The following is a 10,567-nucleotide window of genomic DNA, read 5'->3' on the forward strand; positions in this document are numbered from 1 at the left end:
TTGATATACTATTGAGTCTTTTCCTAATATTTTATCACCGATATGAAGGAAATAGTGCAGCTGATGACTTGAGGGTTTGGATTGAAGGACTTCTAATTTCTGGTCTGCTTAGTATTTTATCTTATGGTTAATTTATTCAGTAGCTTTTATGATGTAATTTAAGTGATAAAAAACAAAAAAACTAACTGCCACCAACCATCTATCTACCATTCTTTCTTATATATATGTGTGTGTGTGTGTGTGTGTGTGTGTGTGTGTGTTTGTTTACCAGGAACACCACTGTCAACATATTTTTCATTACATCTACATATGCACAAATTTTTATTTACTCATTTTTCATTACAGTTGATGGGCAGAAGGTGTAACAGGCAGTAGAAATTCATGGCAAACCACACATGTATCAACACAAACCAAGCTCAGAAACAGAGAGGGCAAGACAATTTTCCATCAAGCAAACATAGGATAATGGCAGTAGGAATTGGATTGCATAACTAATGGAATATGGAAGTTGAAAAATGGCATACCTCGTTTGTTTCTTGACCCAGATTCAGAACAGTTCACACCAGCCCACAATTACACCTCTTAAAGTACAAGAGCTTAAGAGGAAGCCTCAGGAGACAGCTGAGTCAGCACAGGCGGCAACAGCTGAAGGCCAGCTTGTTTGAGAAGCTTCATCTTCCGCAGAGCTTACCGAAGAAGCCCCAAACGGTGCAATCTTGTGACCCAATCTTCCACTGCTTGAGAAAGACAACAAAACACACCGTCTCACCTCCTTGGAACTCACAGGTCAAGGGTAACAGTCATCAGAAGAAACTTCCACCGCTTCCATGTGCAGGTGTTTTGTTTTTTTGTTCCTATGTTGAAAGTTCAACCAGCTAATATATTAGGTCAGATCAGACAATTTGATGCGTTAGATGCAAAGGGACCTACTTACTTTCATTCTTTTATATATATGTTATAGATTAAGGATCAGTGGATTCCATGCACAACCTTTGATTATCAAATGATTTTTAACAGAACGTGGACTGCAATGAAGACCAAATCCAGCAGTCAGAACTCTATATAACAGAAAGTGGACTACCAAAAATTTTTTAAAAAAAAAAAAAAAAAACTACTTATCAAACCAATGTCTAAAAGGTTGAAGCATCATTGAGTCAATTATGTTCTAAAAACCACGCCACAATCAAGCCAAAGTCTCACATAGATAAATACACAATGCTTACTTTGATTTGATGGTTAATAATCCGGGAGAGCCCAACTTTGAATGCCAAGTTCTATCAATTCTTCCTCCCTTACGACAACATAATGTGGTATCCATTCCTGTAACCATCAATAGCATAACAAATTTAGCCGGTTTGAGCAACATGAACAACATAAGATAAAGCTTAACATGTGGTTAGCAAGTTTGCGGAGCAAAAATCAGGAATTAAAATAGCATACGTTGATTTAAATGGTGCACTGGTAGCTCCAACAGTTGTGCTAAAGGCAATATCCTGAAATAGGCCAGCCATCTTACCACGCGGAAACCATCCCAAGGCTCCACCCTTCTTCCCTGATGGACACTCTGAATATTCTGCTGCTAGCTGGAAGAAAAAGACAGAAAAGCAGCACAGAGATGTCAGTGTTATGGCTCCTTCAAATATTCCTGAGACAATATCTCGGTCAAAAATTCTCTATAGATTGTACAGAGAACACCTGAACCATTTTCTTACGCTCCTTTTGTTCCAGCAAAAAACATTTTCCAACGAAAAACATTTTGCGTTCTTAAAACAAATGTACTGACGGCTGTATTAGTGGTGGTAAGGAGGTGGCAACAGGGTGATGGTAGGGGTGGTAATGTGGAGGAGGTTGTGGCGGTGGTGGTGCCAGTGTGATGGTGGTGTTGCTGGTGGTAGTGTGGTGGGATTGATAAGACCTATGAAGCACGGATACTCCAAAATGGCCCCCGTACGTGTATCGGATGCGGATACGCGCCCGATACAGCGGGATACGTATCAGATATGGGAAAAAAGTTTCTTTTTTTTTTTTTAATTTTTGAATTTCGTATACGTTTGGGATACGCGGGGATACGGTCGGGATACTTTCAGGATACGGCGGGGCAAAAAAATAATTTCAAAAACTTAAAATGGGGTCAAAGTATAAAATATCAAAATAAGGTAAAATAAAACAAAAAAGAATTAATTAACCAAACCTACCTAGGTCAAACAGCAGCGGCGAAGGAGGAGAGGAGTTCGTCGTCGTCTCTCGCTCAAGTTCGTTGATCAGGTTCGCGAACAGCAGCTCGACGCTCGTCGATCAAGTTTGTCCCTCTCTCTCTCCCTCTCCCTCTCCCTTGATCTGTCAGTCTAGAGATGGACAAATCGCTCGATCTCATCTCCCCCCCTCTCAGTCGATCTCTCCCTCTCGCTTTATCTACATCGTCTCTCGCTCTCTCTTTGCAGTCACATTTTTTTTTTTTTGTATGTATACTCTGTAAAATAAAATAAAATAAAATAAATCAAATAAGATATAAAAAAAAAAAAAGAACTTTGTATGTATTACGATATTACCTGTATGATAAAATAAAATAAATCAAATAAGGTAAAAAAACTTATTAATAAATAAATAAATAAATAAACTTAGTAATGAACTTTGTAAACTTATAAACTTATAAACTCTGTCTGGTCTGGATAAATAAATAAATAAGCTTATTGATAAATAAATGAACTTTGTAAATTTTTTCCCTCTTAATTTGAATTGCATTATGGTTGTTATGGGTTATGCTGTATTGTTGAAATTGCTGAAATTTAATTGAATTGTTAAGTTTTATTTTTATGTATGCTACATTACTAAAAATTGTTGAAGTTTTATTTTTACGTATGCTACATTACTAAAAATTGTAAAAATAATATTTTTTATGAACGTATCAACGCCATATCCGTATCATACTTTTTCAAATTTTGTCGTATCGCCATATCCGTATCGTATCATACCCGTATCCCGTATCTGTATGCCGTGCTTCCTAGGGTAAGACTTTAGTTTGGAAAATGTTTTGCACTTTTTAAAAGTGCAACCATTTTCTGCCCACATAGGTTTATTTTTACCACAGGACATTTTTTGTTGACTTTCATTTTCCATCGTACCAAATGCCCAAAAAATAAGAAAAACATTTTCTCACCCAAACATATGAACCGTTAGTTAACTTTCAACATGTTGTGTTCATGCAATTTTTTCCAATGACCAAGGTTTTGTAATGTAGTACTTCAAAACTGCTATAATAATCATTAAGTTGAAGAGATCGTGATTATTTAGCACATTTTAGAAGGCTTGAAAGCAATTAAGTAGCTAAGTGAAAATGATGAACCTATTAAATACCCAACTAAAAACCAACTAAATACAATTGAATTAGGTTCACCATCAAGATCTTAAATCATTACAAAAATATGAAAGAGTCAAAAATGATCCCCTCCAAGTTCAAAACCAGAAATTGATACCGACACAACCTTGACCAACAAGTGTAAAAGTTTTAAACTAAATGTGTTAAAAAATAATGAGAAAATGGATAATGTAATGGGGAAATCACCTCTGCAAACTCTGCAAGTGGAACCTTGTCTCCATTACTAAGCCAACCATCTTTTCTAGCTTCTTGTATGCTTCATTAATCTTCCCTTACTTCTCACATAAGATATGCCTTGCTAAAAACAAAATCCAAAACCCAGAGTCAAATCAGGAGACTCAACATACTAGATATATTGCAGTTAAAAAAACATAGAAGCTCCTGAAAAACAGATTAAGGGGAAGAAACAACCTTTGACATATGTGCAGGTGCCAAGCCCATCCGTCTTCGCTCCTTTTCCTTTACCTTTTGAAGCAGTATTATCACTTCCTCCCCTTGCTTGTTTTCCCTTTCCCTTTCCTCCTGACTCCTTTGGCTTTGAGTCCTTACACATGACTCTTTAACCTTCTATACAAAACCACAATATGAAGACCTTAATGAACAAGGAGTGAGCACTGGAAGAGCTTAAAATCACACACCACAAAACAACAATTGCTTAAAGGCAAGTAAATTAAGATAATCATTATCTCATACATAACAGATATGTCTAACATATAGTAACATTTGCTTGAGCTCATTCCTAAGAAATATATTACTTTTGGGCTATGTGCGGATTTGCTTGAGCCAACTCTCTCTCCCCCTCCATGATTTTCTACAAATCCACAACCCTAGCTCAAACACTATATAGTTATCTATATGTATGTACATATTGTATGTTTTTGTGTGTGTCTATGTTCTCAAATGCATCTACTAATTCTTAGCTTTTTAGATTTAAATCCTTAGATTTGAATCCACATCCAAACTCAAATCCATTGTGAAAATAATAGGTGTTATGTATATATGGTAGTACATATTTTTTGTATATTTTAGGGAATGTTAGGGATTGAGTAATTATTCTAGTTTTCTTTTCAGCCTTAGGGTTAGTTTGTTATATAAACCGATGTATTCTTGTATTAGAAACACAATTGAATATACAGAAGTCATTCAGAAATCTTACATGATTTCAGAGCTATGTTCAAAACCCTAGCAGCCATTATCAATTCTTTTCTGGTTCAGCTTTCTAGATTCATGCGACCCATTTGAGTTCGAATCGCAATCCACCGATTGTGGTTCTCTTGTTGGTCTAATTCGCGATTGGGTTTGGCTTGTTTGGTCATCTGTTTGAGTCGACCCATTTGGCCATCTAAGTCGACCCATCTGTTTGACTCAACTTCGTTCGATCGACCCATCTGCTCATCTGATTCGCAATGCTAATTCGTAGGTGGTCATTGCTGCACCGTAACCCTCTCTGGTTCATGGATTGTAAGTCGTGGATCACGACTGTGTGTGAGGGCTTCGTCTGGTTGGTCACTCTCTCGCTTTGATTCACTATCGTCTCTCTAGCTCAACTTCACATTGCGAAGATCGTCTTTCTAAACTGGGTTTGGATATTTGACCCATATGAGGTATTATCATCTGGTTCCTTATCTGATGTGTTATCCACTTGGTAATTTAGTGCTTATTATTCTTTGACCCCAGTGGATATCCCTATTTGCATATTGGCTCTCCTTTGTTTGGATCTTTTATACTCCCTCCGTCCCAAAATAATGGTCCTTTTTGGGGAATCCAACTTTTTTTGATAGTACAATTATTACGTTTGAAAAAAGTTGATTTTCCAAAATTATCCTTTTGATAGTACATTTTTTGGGAATATCAATGTCATAATTGTACTTTTTATATTGTTTATTAATTTAAAAGAATGGCAAAATAGGAAATTTATATTATTTTTGTACTTGATTTTTGAAGATGGACTAATATTTTGGGACAATGAAAAATGGAATAAGGGACTAATATTTTGGGACGAAGGGAGTATTGTTCTTGCTAGTTCATTACAATGACGGATGATAAGATGGCTAGGCCTAAAAATAGGCTACTGGCTTTAGATGAGTGTGCTTACTGCCATTAGAGAAACCATTGGAGGTATCATTGTCCCAAGAAAGGGTGTCTGCCAGCCTCGTCTTCTCAGCAGTCTCAGACTCAGTTCCGTGCTCCTCTTCAAAGTACTCTTCGGTCTCCCACCACTTATACTGCTCCTGTTTCAACTATTGATCCGGACTTGGCTTCCTTAAGTGCTCAGATTGGTCAGCTTTAGCATATATTCTCTACCTCTCAACCATCCCAGTTTGCCTCCGCTGTTTCCTCTATTTGCTTGGGTCTTCTTCAGATATCTCTTCGTCTATCTGGATTTTCTTACTTTGGTTTCTCTCATCATATGACTGCCCATCTCTCCTTACTTCAAATTATATTCCCCCTTCCTTTCCTATTACTGTTAATATTGCTAATGGGTCTGGTATGTCTATTATATCTGTTGGGTCACCGTCTGCTATGTATGATGTCTCTATTCCATCTGTCTTATATGTTCCTCAGTTATCTGTCAATTTATTATCTATCAGTCAGCGTAATGCCTCCAGTTTTGATGTTATCTTTTCTTCTTCTATTTGTTCTATGCAGGATTGGATGTCCAAGCAGCAAATTGGGACTAGCCATAAAGTTAGAGACCTCTATGTGGTGGAGAGCCTGTATCTGCCTATGAATACCTTTTCGACTGCCTTTTCTTCTTTTCAGTTAGATTCTTTATCAAGTCCTTTCTATTTGTAGCATTCTAGATTAGAGCATTTGTTTGCTGACTGCTTACAGTCTTTAGCTTAGTCATGTATATTGGGTAAATTTTTTCCTACTCAACTTACCAAGTGTCAGGGGCGTAAACTTGTCAAAATGACAGCCTTACCTTTTCGTAAAAATACTTCTATATCTGATACACCATTTTCTTTAGTTCATACTAATGTCTGGGGTCCTTCTCCTATTCTCACTAAAGGGGATCCTGCATACTATCTTTCATTTGTTGATGATTGCACCTGTTACACTTGAATTTACCTTATGACTCATAAGTCTGCTTTCTACCAGATATACCATACTTTTCAGTTTATGGTCACTACAATTTGGGTCTCCTATTAAATTGATACAGTTTAACTTGGGTGGAAAATATTTTAAAACTAAGTTCTGTGAATATTTGGCCAATTTGGATACCATTCACCAAACTTCTTGTACCGATACACCTACACAAAATGGTCAAGCTGAGCATAAACACCGTCATCCCCTTGAGATAGCTAGGTCTCTCCTTCTCTTTGCCTCCCGTTTTGGGATGAAGCAGTTCTTATTGCTGCTTTTCTTCTCAACTATATGCCTACTCTCCTTCTCTCTAGTCGATCTCCTTATGAGGCTCTGTTTTCTCAATTTCCCAATTACTCCCTCCTTCGCATGTTTAAGTCTACTTGTTTTGTCCTTTTACTCCATAAAGAAATCTTACAATTTCTAGTGCAATCTTAGGAAAATAGATAACAAACTACAAGAAAGAATAGGACACGAAATATGTAAGTGGCTAAGCCATCAAGGTAACAAAAATAAGTATAAGAACAAAGTATGCAAAACAAAAATAAAAATAAAAATAAAAATGAGAACATTTGACAACAAACAATAGAACAATGAAAATTTTTACAGTTGAGCTAGCTAAGAAATAAACACTTTTGAGAAAATTTATTATCTTTGATTTCTAATAATGAGGAAAAGTGAAAATTGAAAACCAAGAGATACTTAAGAGTGAACAATTTCATTATCTAGGTTCAATTATTAATAAGAATTGAGAGATTGGAGATGATGTGACCCATAAACTAAAGTAGGTTGGTTAGAGTGGAGGAATACTTCTGACATATTATGTGATAGATGTATAGCAACACAATTGAAAGAAAAAAAATTATAGAACAGTTATAAGGTCAGCAATGCATCATGAGACAAATGTTAACAAACTAAGAAATAACACGTAAGTAAAATTAATGTAACTGAGATGAAAATATTGAGGTGAATGTGTGGCAAGACCATGAAAGGTAGAATCATAAATAAATTTGTTTGTGAAATGGTAAAAGTAGCACCAACTGAACATAAGTTGAGAGGGAACAAATTATAATGGTTTTGTCGTGTATAATGAAGACCGATAGAGGCAACAGCGAGGATGTTTGATAGGATCACAGTTAATGGAAACGCTAGGGAGGAGGGAAAGACCTACGTTAACATGGGATAGTGTAGTAAATAAGGATCAGAATTTACTTAATTTAAGTGAGCATATGGCCCTTGATAGAGTATAGCAGAGAAAATAGATTTAGGTAGGTCACCTAATGTCATGACATTGACGTCCAATCACTACCAAGATTTCCAATTCAATATCTGAATTTTCACCAATCAAATAACACCCAGTTCAAATCTTGTAATCATAAGTAAATGCTAGAAGAAAATATCCCAGTTCATAAGAAACATTACTAGCAATTATAGCAATATGAGGAATTCTACCTTCATAGAAACACATCTCTGTGTGAACATTGTCGCTTTTTTAAAGAAAAAAAAAAGAAAAAGAAAAAAAAGAATGCCCTCCACATCTAATAATTGCTACATTCAATAACTACCAAATGGTTTTTTTCATTCATCAAACTGCCCAAAATTGCAAATCAATTTACCTCATTCATCTGTCCAAAAACTTAAATTTAAAATTATAATCACACAGCATTTGCACCAATCACTAGTATATATGTATATATACATCGAGCCCCCAAATTACAAGTTATTCCGGTATCCAGAAATGCCTAAATCCCAAACATTTGGTCACTTTGGACAGTTCACTTCGTTCCATGAATTAGCATAGGAAAAACATAGCCAACAAGTAATCCAATTTAACAAAATACACAAACAATGACAAGTTTTCTCAGAGAAAAAACATATGATGCAAATCAAATCACACCAAGGAAATGGAAATGGAAGAAAAAGGGTAGAATTCAGAATCAGTGATGAGATCAGTGAGTTGGGTCTATACCTTTTGATTCGATTTTACGGTTCTAGCAAGAAAACTAACACCACAGCCACACGAGAGCTATGTCGTCCACCAAGAATTTGATTTATCTCCCTCTATTCAAAGCTCAATTTGCAGATTTGCCCTTCATCTGTTATTCTTATGTCCTTCATTCACACTGCAGTATGGTTTACCAACGTATATATTTTAGGGTTTATAAATTATGGGTACATTAGTATTGATTTCGTTTTTTATTACAAAGACAAGTACATAAATTGGTGAAAAGTCCACTATTATGACTAGTTATTTGATTTGATTTTTATTTGTTATTTGATTTGATTTTATTTTTAAATTTGGTTATAAAACAACATGAGTTTGAAAAATCGTCGAAAAATCACCGGTAGCCGGCTGACAATAATAGTTGACAATCCGTGAAGATTAGTGAATACAAAGATGAATAGATAAGTTATATTAGCCTACAAAGAATTGACATTTGGATAGATAATTGAACAGACAGATAACAAGTGTATAAATAAGTAATATTTAAATAAGTAAGTAAATTTTAAACAAATAAATATCTTTTTAAAAATATTAATGTTCTTTTAATTCAAAAAGATTTAAATTTAAACCTGTGGATCTAAAAGTTTAAAAAATGGGGCTCTCGTGTGCTTCTAATAATAAATTGTATATAATTTTTTTTAAAAAGCCATTTTTTAGGAAAATGCTATAAGTTTTAAATTTTCTACTAAATAAATGACTAAATATCTCATATGGTTGTGGATCCACAAAATTGCGAACTCCACACCTATGTAAAACATTTGATTATTTGTTTAGTAGAAAATTTAATATCCCTAATATTACCCCATTTTTTAAGCACTAATATAATAATATAACAACTGTTACATCAATTAACAAAAACAATTATAAGTAAATATTTGGTAACGTTTATATCAATAATTTTTTATTTATTTTTATAGAATTTTTAATAATTATAAACAAAACTTGTTTTGTTTTGGTCTTAAAAAGTTATAAATAGTAATTTACTAAACACACAAAAAAGATAGTTTCACTTATTTATTTTAAGTTTTTTTCTCTTCCTCCTATTTTTTTTTTTCAACAACCAACTATTACTCATTTTTAAAAAACTTGTATACCAAATATATTTTTATTTTCATTTTTAATCAAAAATTAATATAAATATATTAAACTAAAAAAAATAAATTATAAATATTATCAAACAGCACCATACATTACTCAAATACAAATTTTCAATGGAGTCCATAATTTAAGCGTGTCCATTCAATTATAGAGTCATGTAATTATTTTAGAGGAATATATATATCTATAATTTAGACTCACAAACTCGAGAAATTATTGGTTGGTTTTGGAATACCATCACGTGGTGCCGTAATGGTGTTGTAATTGGTGGAGGGAGTGGAGCTTATGAATTTGTGTTGGGTGCTTGGAGAACCTGGATGAGGATATGGTAAATTATGATTGGTGTGGGGTATGACAACATGACGTCTCAAGACCAACTAATAATTTTTCCACAAACTCACTTATAATGATATGACAAGAAAGTTAGGCATTATATAATTGAATATGTGATAAATCAAAAGTTGACACTTATCACGTCATTTCATTATAGATCAAATTTAAAAAACCTTTTTAAGAGTCTTAAACATTTTTTTATTACTTTATTCTAATTTTTTTTAATATATTCATTAATAAATAAATAGAGAGATAACATTTGATGTTTATAAAAAAGCTCACATTAGGCAATCTTTAGCTTTTCCTCAAAATTTTATTCAAATTTATAAATTTGAGTCACACAAGAGTCTTGAAAATTTTAGTTAAACATTTGAGTCTCTTTGATTTAAAGCAAAAATTTGAGTAAAATTTTATTTTCCATAAATTGAGTCCATGAGTGAAGGATATTTTTTTTTAAAAAAATTATTTAAATTTAAGTTTAATATAAATTTAAATAAATGAAAATGTTCCTTTTCCGCATAACAAAAAGTAAAATAAAAATTTGGCAAATTAAAAATATACCTTTTGTTTATTAAAAATATAGATTATTCCATCACATTCGGGAAATTACATCCAATCTCTTGAGATTTTTAATTATATAACAAATGACATTTTTTGTTAATCAACCT

The 10,567-nt window shown here is 33.7% G+C and overlaps 1 pseudogene across 1 annotated transcript; it reads right to left on the minus strand.

Annotated features, from left to right (window-relative positions):
* Window positions 1-1,222: 1,222 nt before the first annotated feature.
* On the minus strand, window positions 1,223-8,644 carry LOC114269920 (uncharacterized; annotated as a pseudogene). Its single transcript, XR_014357266.1, has 5 exons — window positions 8,433-8,644; window positions 3,788-3,943; window positions 3,563-3,674; window positions 1,441-1,583; window positions 1,223-1,320 (listed from the first exon to the last, which is right to left on the minus strand). The product of XR_014357266.1 is annotated as an uncharacterized LOC114269920 (transcript).
* Window positions 8,645-10,567: the final 1,923 nt, after the last annotated feature.

This window comes from Camellia sinensis, chromosome 15 (assembly GCF_055761805.1).
Source record: "Camellia sinensis isolate YWXY chromosome 15, ASM5576180v1, whole genome shotgun sequence".
NCBI classification, from domain to species: domain Eukaryota; kingdom Viridiplantae; phylum Streptophyta; class Magnoliopsida; order Ericales; family Theaceae; genus Camellia; species Camellia sinensis.